A 13,738-nucleotide genomic window follows, 5' to 3' on the forward strand; every position below is an offset into this window, starting at 1 on the left:
TGAAGGAGACAGAAGGTATCCCATCTGCAAGTTGTTTTCTGGACAACTTGTTAATATTTTTGAAATTTAAATGGGATAACCTTTTATGCCATAGCCAGTTTGTGTCTTCATCAGCCTTGGTATAGAAACACTGCTCTGAAGGAGAGCTTTCCATATCCATCACGTACACATTCCCTTTTCTGGGAGCAATCAGTACTACCTTCCAATCCTTATTAAATACAATGCCTTGAGAGATGTTAAATAACACCTGGTAGCCATCATCACACAACTGGCTCACACTTATGAGGTTATATTTCAAACCATTTACATAAGCCACCCGTCTGAATTTGACTTGACCATTATTCAAAACACCATATCCATCAGTCTTTCCAAAACTATCATTTCCAAAAGTAATAGAGGGTCCGTCTGAAACTACGAACTCCTCTAGTAGGGTCTTACATCCGGTCATTGTCCTACCAGCAGCGCTGTCAAGATACCAAATATATTTCTTTCGATCGCCCTGCACATCCACCAGATTATTAGTTTAAAGGTTTGCGAACCCATCAACTGATGGGTTCTCTGGATCCACAAGGATGGATCCCGGCTGGTATCTGGTTGATTTCACTTTCAAAAATAGTGGATTTCTCAGTAAACACCACTGGAACTGACAGTTTTGAAACCTTTTTCTTTTTCTTATCAACAGGTGTGCTCGTTTTTCTTTCTTGGAAAAAGGATTTGTATTTTGTTTAGGGCCAGATGAAGTACCCTCAAAATTGTTAATTCTTGCATTGCAACTTTGAACTTGACGAGCCAGTAGTTGAAACTGACTCTCCAGCCTTAACAAAATAGTTTCTTCAGATGACACCATAGCCTTTCCAGATGACTGTACTTTTGGCTTAGGTGGAGGAACAACATTCTTCTTTTTATGAACCTGAGGTTCTTTAGAAGATAATTGAGGCAAAGGTTTATTCTGCTTAACCTTCTTGACTGGAGCATTCATCTGGGGAGCTCCAGTCTTAACCTCAGACAATTGAACAGGAGGAATAATACAAGTTTTGGGTGTTGTTGGTTCATCATAGATAGTGCTAGGTTTTAACACTTCAGGCAGTAGGTCAACAACAGGTATTAATGCAGCAGCATTAACATCACCCCCCAGATATGCACGTTTTTGGGAGGGGTACTGGTTACGTGAAGCATCATATGGTTTCTTGGTCTCAAGCCATGACTGGATAACAAGTTTTTCTTTTGATAAAATTTTTTCCAATTCTTCCTTTTCTTGGACCAGTTGTTCAGTAACCAAAACTTGTGCTTTGAAAGCTAGTTCAATATCTTGCAATTCTTTTAACTTAGATTGTAAGTTTGTCATTTCAGAAAAATCTGTTTCAAAATTATTTGACATTTCTGAACGAACAGTTTCCACAAACATTAAATCAGAGTTTAAAGCTTCAGCAATGTCCAATTTTAACTCAGGATCAGTTTCTTTGTCATAATCTATTACCTTCTTAATGACAATGTCCACCCATCTTCCAGATGTGACATCTTCTTTCACCAGATGCTCTTCATCAGCTAGAGCCATATAACAACAATCTCTTTCCTCTTCATCTTTTTCGCAGACATAAGAGCAATTTGAGCCTTAAGCTTTTTGTATCTTAATCTGTAGCTATCATCAGGCTTGTTATAAGAAGTTGATGGACCAGATTGTGAGACAAACTGATTGGATTTGCACTCTTTCATGAAATGACCTTTTCTGCCACACTTAAAGCATGTTAGATTGGTCTTGTCAGTGGAAGAACTGGGTGCATTGTGCCCAGTGGGTCTGTTAGCTCTAGCTTTGAAACGGTTAAACGTTTTAGCCATCATAGCCATCAGATCATCAGTATCAGTTTCATCATAATCTGGAGAGATATTATTCATGACTCCAGAATCCATTAATTCAGACATCATCATCTTCATCGAAAATACATTCTCGGAAGAAATTAATGCTGTGGTGGTTCAGTATGACTAACCACAGGGGAACTACTGGAAGCATGATTAATAGCATCTTTTTCTGCCTCAATTCTCTGGGCTTGATTCTCTTCAGTGAATCTGAAGGCTCCATACAATGTTGAAAGAGTATGAGAGTGCAAGGTTTTACCTTGTCTCAAGACCACCATCATATGAGACCATTTAGATGGAAGAATGTCACAAAATTTTTCAAGAAGTCTTTTTCTACCCCAAGCCCTCTCAACTGGTTTATGATAGACATAAATCTGGTGTGGGTACCAGTTAATGATTCATTGGGTAGGGCAAAAAATGACTCGTACTTCTTATTTAAAGCCATTTTCCTGGTAACAATAGTATCACCACCACCTTCATATTGGTTCACTAGTTCATCCCACATGCTTTTAGCACTGGGATAAAGCACTAGTGTGGGAACAAGAGCTTCAGGAACGGCCCCGAGGATCATGACTTTTAAGGTAGTGTCAATATTGACTAGTCTCCTTTCCTTTTCATATGTATTTGTTTGTTTATATAAGTTGGTTAGTTATTCTAATATGTGTATATATATGTGGCCGTGTATATATATATATATGTATGTATACATTTTTGTGTTTTTAGTTTGTTACATGGCTCATTGGTTGTATCCTTGTATTTTTATTTGACATATAAACATTTACTTATTATTATTTAAACTCTTTTATGTACTTTATGAGTTATAAATATTTTTATGATGTTCATGGCATTTCCATGACCAATTATTATTTTGTTGGCTTGATGGTTTAAATTGTTGAACATTTATGAGAATTCTTGATTGCTAGTCCAACTTGTGAACCAACTTCCAAGTACAAATGCGTCCACCATACTTGGATATTAAGTCCACGAACCAAATAACAAGCACATGAAATAGTAAACTACAATGATCAAGGCGGATTCCATTGCCTATCACAAGGTTTGATCTTTCACTCTATAGTGCAATGCAAATAATCATGAAGCATATAAATCCTCAATGCTTAAGCTTTATTTCCTGAAAAGCATGAAGAAAAAGTGTCAACTACGAAAACGTAGTTGGTGAGTGCATAGGTTTTGTTAGAAATATAAAATAGTGCTTAGTTGTATTTAAAAACAATGTACTTTTGTATATTAATTGTAAGGTTGAGGGGGAGCTTGTGTAAAATGCTTAGTGTATAAATACCCCTCAAGCCTTCAATCCTTGTAACACTTTGAAAGCTTTTCTCATACTTTTGATCAATATATGAAATCAGATCTTCCACACACATACCTTTCTCTCTCAAGAACACACACATTCCATCATTGTTGAATACCTATCTTCCGCATCAAAACACGAATTAATTGTAATTTCACATGTGGTATCAGAGCAAAACAACAATCTGTTGAAGATCTAGAAAACTTTCAAACAGATTTGAGCTAGTTTTGTTGAAATTAGAGAATTCGTGTTCATAACCAAAACCGTCTTTGTACTTCATCATTTCACCATCAATTTTCATTCATTTTTCCTGTTTTTGTTCACAAATACATTCTAATTCACCTCTAAAAACATCCTGTTAAATTTCAGATTTCAATTCACAGTTTTGAGTATAATCCGAAATTTGTGGAAAGTTCACTAGATTTTGATTGTCGAGTTTGAGTTGATTTGAGCTATGAATTTGTTGCTACGGTTGTGCGCGATCGAATTTTGATCATTTTTGTGTTTGAATCAAGTTCTAATTCTCAAAATTGAGTGAGAAAAGAGCAAAATAGTGATTTAGTCGACTATTTTGTCGTTTCTGGTGTTCTTGAAGATAACATATTAAGACGATATCCAAATAGATATTCTTCAATAATTGTCTCTAAGACGATCTCCCAAGATCGTCCTAGTGTTTTTCTTACTTTTGTGTTAAGACGATCTTGCCAAGATCGTCCTAGCATTCTGATTCTGTGTGAACTGTGTGTGGTGATTTGAACAAATTGAAGTTGTTGTGATTGGGAATCACACACTTCCTTGGGTAACTAATCTCTTTGAGATTGGTTTTGCTCAACAATTTTGATGTAATACCGTTATTCTGTCCAAATTTCCTGATTTTCTACATTGAGAATATTTTTCACCCAAGTTTTCCAGGACGATCTTCCCCAAGACCGTCTTACCTTTCTTAAACAAGTTTTCCAAGACGATCTCCTCCAAGACTGTACTAACTTTCTTTCTTCCATACTTAGAAAATTTTCAAGTCATTTGTCAAGACGATCTTCTTTAAAACCGTCCTACTTTTCTTTCTTTAGGACGATCTCCTCAATAATCGTTCTAGTTCCAATTTCATTTTCTTAAGACGATCTCCTCAAGATCGTTTTTCCTTCCAAAAATCAAAAACAACAAAAACAATTTCCAAATCTTTGTTCGTTCATTTCAATGTCAACAACCAACATTGATCCAATGATGTCAATCATCAGGCCCCCAATTCTTCATAAAGATTCTTTTGTCAAGTGGCAAAATGAATTCATGGATTTTCTTGCTACCAAACCAAATGGTGTTTTCATTAGAGAATCAATTCTTGAAGGTCCAATTCAGTTCAAAGATCCCAATGGAGTTCTTCTTCCAACTAAGCAAATGACTGATGTTCAAAAAGCAAGAATTCAAGTTGACAAGCAAGCTAAATCCTATATCTATCAATCTCTTCCTGATGAGATTTTCTCTGCTGTTAATCATGATCATAATGCCAAAGAGATATGGGATGATTTAACGAAGTTTGCTGATTCTGAAGATTTCACATGCTTGATGACATTAACAACCATTTCTTTACAAACTACTTCACAAGCAACAAGTGTGGTAGAATTCATTTCCAAAGATGATTTCTTGTCTGTCCAAACAACTGCTGATACTTTGACAAAGCAAAATCTTACTTTGAAAAACAATTTGAAAATGGCTAAACAAGAGTTTGATAAAATCAATGAAAATTTTTCAGAACTCTCAATAGCTCATGAAGCACTCAAAGTGAATTATGATTCTTTAAAAGAAATGCATTTGTCAAGTAACAGTTCTCAAGTTGTTTCTCCCAACGCTCATTTGACTAACAAATGTCAAGATCTTGAAGAGACTGTCCATTCTCTCAAGCAAACCATAGAGACTTTAAATCTTTAGAAAACCAATGAGTGGATAAGAGCAAATGCAAGACAAGCTGATGTTGAGTTTCTCACAGATAGAATGAAAGATTTTAGACCCAACTGTGAAAAACATGAAACATAGATTTCTGATTTAAACAGTACTTGTTTTCTCAAAGGAGTTGAAATTGAGACTCTTCAAAAACAAGTTGACGATTTGAAAGCAAACATCTTGTTTTATCAAGAAAAAATCTATAAAATGGAACAAAATCCTCTTCTGAATTTCACTGCTTTTTACAATAAATCAAAGATTAATAGCAGAACTTCTTCTTGGGTTAGGTTATGAGAATCCAACACACTTGGAAAAAGTCCAAAAAGAAGACCTTGGTCCACTTTATGATGAAAAGTTTCTTAGACTTGGCATGATTCAAGATTTCATCAGACCATCTGAGGATGATTTTGAGTCAAATGATGTTGAAAGACCAAAACCAAATCAGATTAATATTGATTATGTTGCTATTAATGACACTTACAAGAAAACTCACAAAAGATCCATCTATGAGTTAGAAGAAATAGACAGCATTTCAATTCCTGAAAATGGTTCTCAAAAAGATTGTTTAAAACAAGTTTCCCAAAGATTTTACATTCCAACTACCATATTGGAAAAGGAAATTGAAGGTTTAAAACAAAAAATTGAGTCTCAACAAAAAGTCATTGAACATCTGAAAACTTAAGATCATTCTCCAAAGGTAAGTGAGACCACCCCTACCAAAATGTTGCATGATCTAACTTCTGCCGATTGCTCCACTCCATCCAATGGGAGTGAGAATTCAAACAAAGATAAGCAGTTTGATAGCATCTCTCCTTAAGAGATTCATGATATGTCCATCTCAATGCTATCATCATTCTTCCTGATTGAAGAGAAAGTTTAAGCCCTGAAAGCTAAACATTCTGCTTCTGTCAAGAAGATACTTTCTTTTGATACCCCTGTGATAACCCCTGTTGACCAAAATAAAGTGAACTTAGAGCACAAGATTGAGATTCCTAAAGATCTTAAGGCTAAAGCAAAAGCATTAGTTGATAAGTTCACTAACAAAACTGTTTTCAACCCAGAAGTTCAAACAAAAGATGTAAAGTCTACTTATCCAGATTTTTCTGTTGAAGAATTTGATAAGTTTTTGGAAACTGATCATGTTTTTGCAACAGAAGTTGAAAAAGAACTTGCAAAACTTTCACCCAAAAAGCCTAAAGTTGAACCAAAGAAGGAATCTAAGTCTAAGATTGCTCCAACTTCATTTTATTCACCCAAAGGTTAGCATGCTCCAGCTGTCAAAGGTAAAAAGACCATTCCTTCTACCTCAAAGTTCAAGGTTGATATTTCATCTATTTCTAGAACCTTTGCTCCTAAAGCTATCTCTCAATCTAGTTTTTCACCTAAGATGTCTAAGTCTAGTCAAGCTTTGCTAACAAAAGATACGTCTAATGGTATAACTAGATATAAAGATCAGTATGCTTGGTTCACTGCTGCAACTCCAAAGAAACATAACATCAAATCTTCAAACAAGCAAAGCAAAAATCAGAATATGTTTTTAACTCCTCGAACTAATTCCACAAATTTATTTGATACAAGAGAGAAGAGCTTAGCTAGTAACTATAAGTGGATTTCTAACTCATCATTGATAAAATCTACTAGCTATGCTAAAACACAAGGGTATGCTAAATCATCAGTTAGAAGAAGTTGGATAGCTAATAATTACAAGAAGAAAGTTCCTAATAGGAAAGTTGATTCAAATTTGTATAATTTAGCTAAACCATGTTCTATAATAAATTCTAAATCTTCTACTGTGATTTCTAAACCTCTGATTATTGATGCTAATGGTATTGTGATGAATCTTAAGAATAAACCTCTTGTTCGAAAACCTCATTTGTATACCTTTCTTGATTCCACTAACCCAAAAGGACCCATTCAAAGGTGGATACCTAAGAAGACTTGATTGTGTTTTGCAGGTAATAAAGGTCTGTGTTTAGCATTCCAACCTTGGATGCTGTTCAACACATGATCCTGGAATAAGTTTCTTTTCAAGAAACAATTTCGAATAAGTGCTCATTACCAATGCACTTACTTGCCTCTGCATGTTTTGTACAAATCCTTCATCTCTTTCTCTTTTATTCATTATCTGTCAAACATTGATGCTATGCTTATGTGCAATGTGTTTATATATCATGCAATGTTTGAGGGGGAGAAAATGGATAATTCATGAATTTAGGGGGAGTTTGTGTATTTGCACTATTTGAAGTAAACTTATTGCTAAATTTAGAAAAACAAATAAAAATTTGAAAAGATGAAAAATGCATAAAAAATGATAAAATCAAAAATCATTAACAAAAATATTTTTTTCTCTTTTAATAAAGGTTTTTTTTTATGTTTTGTTTGTTTATTATTAATTAAAAAATCCAAGCCCATTTTCTATTCTTCATGATAAAACCTCGAGCCCAATTTCAAAAAGCCCAATTTCAGGAAGCCCAAAATCTTTTGATCCGGGTCATGACCCGATCCGAACGATTTCTTCTTCCATAAGGAGGAGGGAAAATTTATTTTATCCCATTTCATTTTTCCATAAAAACACACACAAACACACAGTCAGTCCCACGAAATCATAGCAAATCACATCTGAATTGATCATTGAAACAAGATAAGGGTTTTGTTGCTATTTTCTTGCTGAGCATTTCTTTCCATAACACTATTGTCGTCTAATCTCTTCTTCAAGTAAGATTTCAAGCTTGAATATAGATCTCATTTTTTTCTTTATTTCTCAAAATTCTTACGTCTGTTAATGATTCTGTGTTATTGGAAAGATTTAGAAGCATATTTAGGTTATGTGTGTATGATTTTTATATGTTTAAATGCCTAAATCTGTGATTTTGAAAATTCAAAAACTTGTAACCCCTGTTCTTGTGAAGAAGATAACCTAGGACGATCTTAAAATGTATCTAGGTTATTTTTGTTGATTTATGTGATTTGAATAGTGAAATCTTGCTTACAACGATTCAAATAAGTGTTTATGTTATGCTTTGATGTTAATATGAATCATTCTGTGTTTATGTTTGAGATTTGTGATTGGATTTAAGACGATTCTACAAAATCTTCTTAGATTCAAGTTGGTTTGGTTCTGAGACGATCTTCTCCAAGATCGTCTTGGTTCCAAAACGACTTGGAAATGAGACGATCTTGCCAAGACCGTCTTAGTTCCACATATGTGTTTTCCTTATAACCCCTGAGACCGAGACCAAGACGATTTTGTCAGGATCGTCTTAGGGTCTGTACGCTGTGGTTGATAAACTTTTTTTGAAAAACAATTTGATGGGTAACTGAACTCGTAAGAGATCGGTTTTTGCTCAAAACTAATACCTTCAAATATAAGGGGAAATTATGCTCATTTTTTTTAAAAAAATTTTTGACTTAATTTCAATTTATATTTCTAAGTATTAGAAATTTCTCAAAAGGGAAGTGAAGTCTTTTATCACTTGTTTCCAAGACGATCTTATCAAAATCGTCTCAATTTTTACTTCACTTCAAAATATTTCAAGAGACGATCTTAACAAGATCGTCCCACCTTTTATTTCCAATACTTAAAACTTTTTCACCATATCAACTGATCAGATGATCTTCTCCAAAGTCGTCTTATTTTTTCCAAACCTGAGTTCAACCTCAGGACGATCTCATCAAGATCGTCCTGGCTTTCTATACTTAGAAAAAAAAATTTAAATTTTTTTTTTTTTCAAAAATTTTTTTTCCTTCTTTCTTTGTGTGGTATGACAAAGTGCTTTGTATTGTCATATAACTGCAATATATTTGAAATACGAGGAATTGAACGCCTTTGTGTACTTCCTTACTATTCTCGAATATCTTGTACTTATATGATTCTACTTTATTTTCAAAGTTATTTATATATGAAAATATATAAAAATGCAATGAATTGATCGCCTTTGTGAACTTCTGTGTAAGTTTATATATGGAAATATGTATCTAACTATTTTGTGTTTATTTTCTCATATCAAGTTATTTATATAGAATACACTGAGTTGATCGCCTTTGTGAATCTCTTTGTATCTTATATAAATCACTTGTATGAAATTTGTTATTTGCTGTTTAAACATTGTTTTATGTGTGCGTTAAACTGTTTTATGTTTTAAAATCAGAAAAATAACAAAAATGGAACATCAAGAAGAAATTGAGCATGATGAAGAAATTGCTCTAAATGCATCAATTGAAGAAATGCTTGTTATCGGCAACTCAAGAAACATGAGAAATAATAGAGCATTATCTGATCCTTTTGTTGCTCCCGGATTCCCAATTGTTCCAAGAATTCTTCATAATCATCCACTCTCATATGTACTTACTGTTGAAAGAGATTTAGCTGAAGTCTATCTCTTTGAGATGTGGAGAACCATTAATTTTATTCAGCCTCGAGACCCAACAAGTTCAAGATCCAAAGCCAAACATAAATCACCTGAACTTCGTCGCCAAAGCTACTTCCAATACCAGTTAACTTCTGGAGATAGAACATATGAATTTGAATGCAATCTTGATGACTTTAGAAGAATTCTGATGCTCCCTGAAGCAAATTCAAATGGACATGCTGATTTTGATACATTTGAGTCCAATGAAGTGATGTTTGCTGCTTTGATTTCTCTTGGGTATGAAGGTCCTTTGACCAAGACAAAAGACTTCAAGTTGAAGAATCTACCCAAGATTTGGTACTATGTGTATTCCATCCTCAGCAACTGCTTGACTCCATACACAAGAGGGGTGGACAATCTGACTCAGCCTATGCTGCACATTTTCTATAGTGTTGTCTTTGATAGACATTATGACATTGCTCAACTTCTGTGGGACCAATTGATTGTGTTGGTTAATGGCAAAGCCTCTGCTCCCAAGAAGTATATTCCATTTATACGATTTCTCACAGCAATTGTCTACAATGCAGTTAGACATGAAAAGAGCATTCCGAGACTTCAAGATGATACTCAAGTATCCATCTATCAGTACAAATATGTTAGAGATTCCGGAATTGCTAGTTATACATTCCTGATTCCATCACATTTGCTTGATATGGTTTCTGATTCTGATGAGGATAAGATTGCTTATCTAGACTGGATTAGAACAGCTCTGGGACCGGAAAGCCTCCCGGTTCTACCCAAGCTGTACATAGGACACCAAGTGAGGGGTCAAAGAGAAAAAGAAAAGAGCGTGAGGGTGTATCCAGTTCCAATGAGCCAAAGAGAAAGAAACTAAAGAGTAAAAGATTTGTGTTGAAGTTGAGTCAAAAAGTGTTTCAAAAGAAGAAGAAAGGGAGTTCATCGAAGAAACTCAAGAGAAAAGCTCCAGCTGAACCTTCTTCTCCCGCATCTTCTGAGGAGACGATATCTGTTTCTGGGTCTCCAAAGCCAATTCGATCACCACCTCCTAAAACAACCAACTTAAGACGATCACCATCACCCAAAACACCATCACCACAAAGACCGTCATCTCCATCTTCACCTAAATCACCTCAAACACCTCAAACATCAATTCATCAATCCTCACCACTTCTTGAATTTACATCTCCTGTACCACCAAGCATGGAACAATCTAAACCTCAAACTGTTTTATCACAAATTCCATCATCATCATCATTTCCTCGATCTCCTCAACCGACATATCTTCAAGGCAGAATGAAATCATTTCCTGTAAATATTCGAAAAACATTCAAAAAATCTCGCTTTGAGTATGATCGATTTCAAACAACCAAACCAGAAGATTTGAGTAAATCAAGTGTTGATGCATCTTATTCTAATGATGCAAAATCAGTTTGCTGATGTCATGGACATCCCGGAGGAATAAGGAGGGAATGAGGGAGGGGTTGAAAATACCAGAGAGGATGAGAGGTCAGGGCTAGGAGAAAGGCAAAAAGAAAACGTTGGCCTCCATTTAGTTATAAACGTCTTTCAACGCCGGGTTCGCCAAGGGGTAGAAGACGAGAGCTCCCAACTCTCGCATGAACAAAACTCCGTAAGCCATTCGGAAGTCTCTCAACAGACTGACGTCTCATTTTCGCACAGGCAAAAACTACGTACTCCATTCCATTCTCCTTCAGAGTCTGTGAATGTTGAAGCAAAAGAGACACCTGCCCCTCTCTTGAATTTCGTTTCTACACGTGTGTCTAGTACCTTTAGGACACCGATTGTGATACCTTTTGCACATCTACGTGATGGTGCCGGAACAAACATAGAGAGATTGGCTATTGTGCCCTCTCGAGGATTGTTTGGAAGTCCTTCCATTGCTAACATCACGCCAACTTTGAATGAAGGTGCCTTAGTAGCTAGATCAGTTGTGCGACAGTCTGAGTTCTTACGAGCTCAATCTGTTGCGTCAGCTCTTCGTGCTTTAGGCTTAACGGTAAGTCTAAGTGACTCCAGTGTTATTTTCCTTCATTTCCCAAAGGATTCTGGTTGGAAAGCCGAATCATCAACTGTTGTTTATACTTCTGAACCAACTAAAAATCCTGAGACAGTCATGATGTCTTCAGGTTACTCAGTAGAATCACTTGAGACTACTAATGTGCCAGTTTCTGATATTCAATTACCACCTGAGGCTCAAACTTTATTAAATCAATTTGTTGAAGGTATTGTAGAAGGACAAAGGAGTGAGTTAATTATTTCAAGAAACATTATAACCGGTAAACTTCCCGTGTCACAAACAAATTCACCATCACTGAGATTGCGTACTGGAGGTACTTTACGTATTGGTACTCCAGTAGCTTCTTCAATTCCATCTCGAATAACACCTACACCCCCAATCATTCTAACAATTCCAACAACAACAACAACACCCCCTATTGTTCCAATAACAACAACATCAACACCAATAACTCAATCATTCCCTGATCCAAGTTCATCACATCATTCTTCCAGTTCTTCTTCCGAATCATCTGATTCAGCAGAACACTTAAGTGATTGTTCACCAAAAAGAATTGCCACCAGTGGTTTATCAACCGACACTCTTATTGTTGCACTCATGCATCGGTTGAGATCTGAAGAACCACATCTCACTTGTCACAAAAGATCCATTTTTCAATCACTCCTAGCATATATGTCATTTCAAGGTACTCTACAAGAAAATCGAGCTGAAGTTGAAGCTCTTCAGAAAAGAATCCGAGAACTTGACCAACAATGTAGACTGGCTGATATCTCAAGGAGTCGGGATGATCAAGATCCTGATGATCAACCCGAGGGGGAGAATATTAGAGATATCAGAGAGGGTCATGAGACACAAGATCAAGTTGGTCAAGAAGAAACTGTTCAAGATATGATTCAAGATCAAACCAATCAAAGTCAAACTCAAGCTTCATCATCTCATGTTCATGAATCAGATTCGGATGAATTACCTCCACTTGTCAGACACATTTCACACTATTATTCCACAACTTCAAGTTCTGATGAGTCAAGTGATCCTGATCCGTTTTTACCAGAAGGTGCTACTAATGATGAGTCTGATTCTTCTGATTCTGATGATCCTGATTATGCTCCAACAAGTGAAGCTATTCCACAATCTCAGCAAGAAAAATATGGAAAAGATATCTTTGAAGAGATAGTCTATCATCTCAAAAACCCGGAAAATCTTGAGACTCCTATGGAACTTGGACAAGGAGTTAGACATTCAAGAATCTTAAGAAATAGAATTTGGCAGATCAATGAGGGTTATTTTGTTGAGAACTATAAGCAGATTCTGGATTTGAGTACCAAACCTGAAGAGATTGTGTGCAAAGCAAGATACCTTGAAGAAAGAGCTTTTCAAATTTATTGCTCACCAGATGAAAGACTCAATATGAACCTGAACCGATTAAAAGCATTCTTTATGTTCAGACATCAAGGTCAAAGAGATGCATATATGGAATTGATGAATGCAGACAACACTGTGAGAGCTGAATGGTGGTATCAGCAATTTGAAAGACCGATCACTGAAGTTATTGAGTTGTTTGTTCCTCTTATAAACAACAATCTCAGGCTTGTTAGATTCAAAGTTCGTCGTGCTGATGGCAAGATTTATGTTGTTCGAGAAGAATCATTTCAACACATGAAGAACTCAGACATTCTTTTCCTCTACAATCGATATGCTTACCTGATAATCAAGACTCCAGATCAACTCCAAGCATATGAAGCATTGAAAAGCCATATTCAAGCCTTGATCAGATTTTATGAATTCAATGACTTTCAGATTGGCTTAGAAAGGAGAACTAGCAGGATTAATCTCACAAGACCAAATCAAAGAGCCGGAGGTTATGATCTGGATTCTTTTCAGATTGGAGATTCAATTGAAGACTTGGATGGGTTTATCTTTATCAATCGACTAAAGAGAAAGATCTTCATTCGTGCCTCAGATTTTCCCAAGTATTCTGATGGTACTTTGAATTATTGTTTATCTATTCTGAGTGCATTAGATGAAGATTCTGACAATGAAGAAGAGGAAAGCATCAAGTCTCAGAGAGGAGACCATATAAGACGTATCAAAGCTACTCTTGAGATGCGTCAAAGAATAAGAGATCTCATTGTTGCAAGAACTCCCAAGGCTCAAGAAGGAATTATTCATACTGAGACTGGTTCATGGGTTCTTTGGAATCCTAGCCACAAACTTGGTCCTCATAACATT

The sequence above is a fragment of the Erigeron canadensis genome, chromosome 5 (genome assembly GCF_010389155.1).
Source record: "Erigeron canadensis isolate Cc75 chromosome 5, C_canadensis_v1, whole genome shotgun sequence".
Lineage (NCBI taxonomy): Eukaryota > Viridiplantae > Streptophyta > Magnoliopsida > Asterales > Asteraceae > Erigeron > Erigeron canadensis.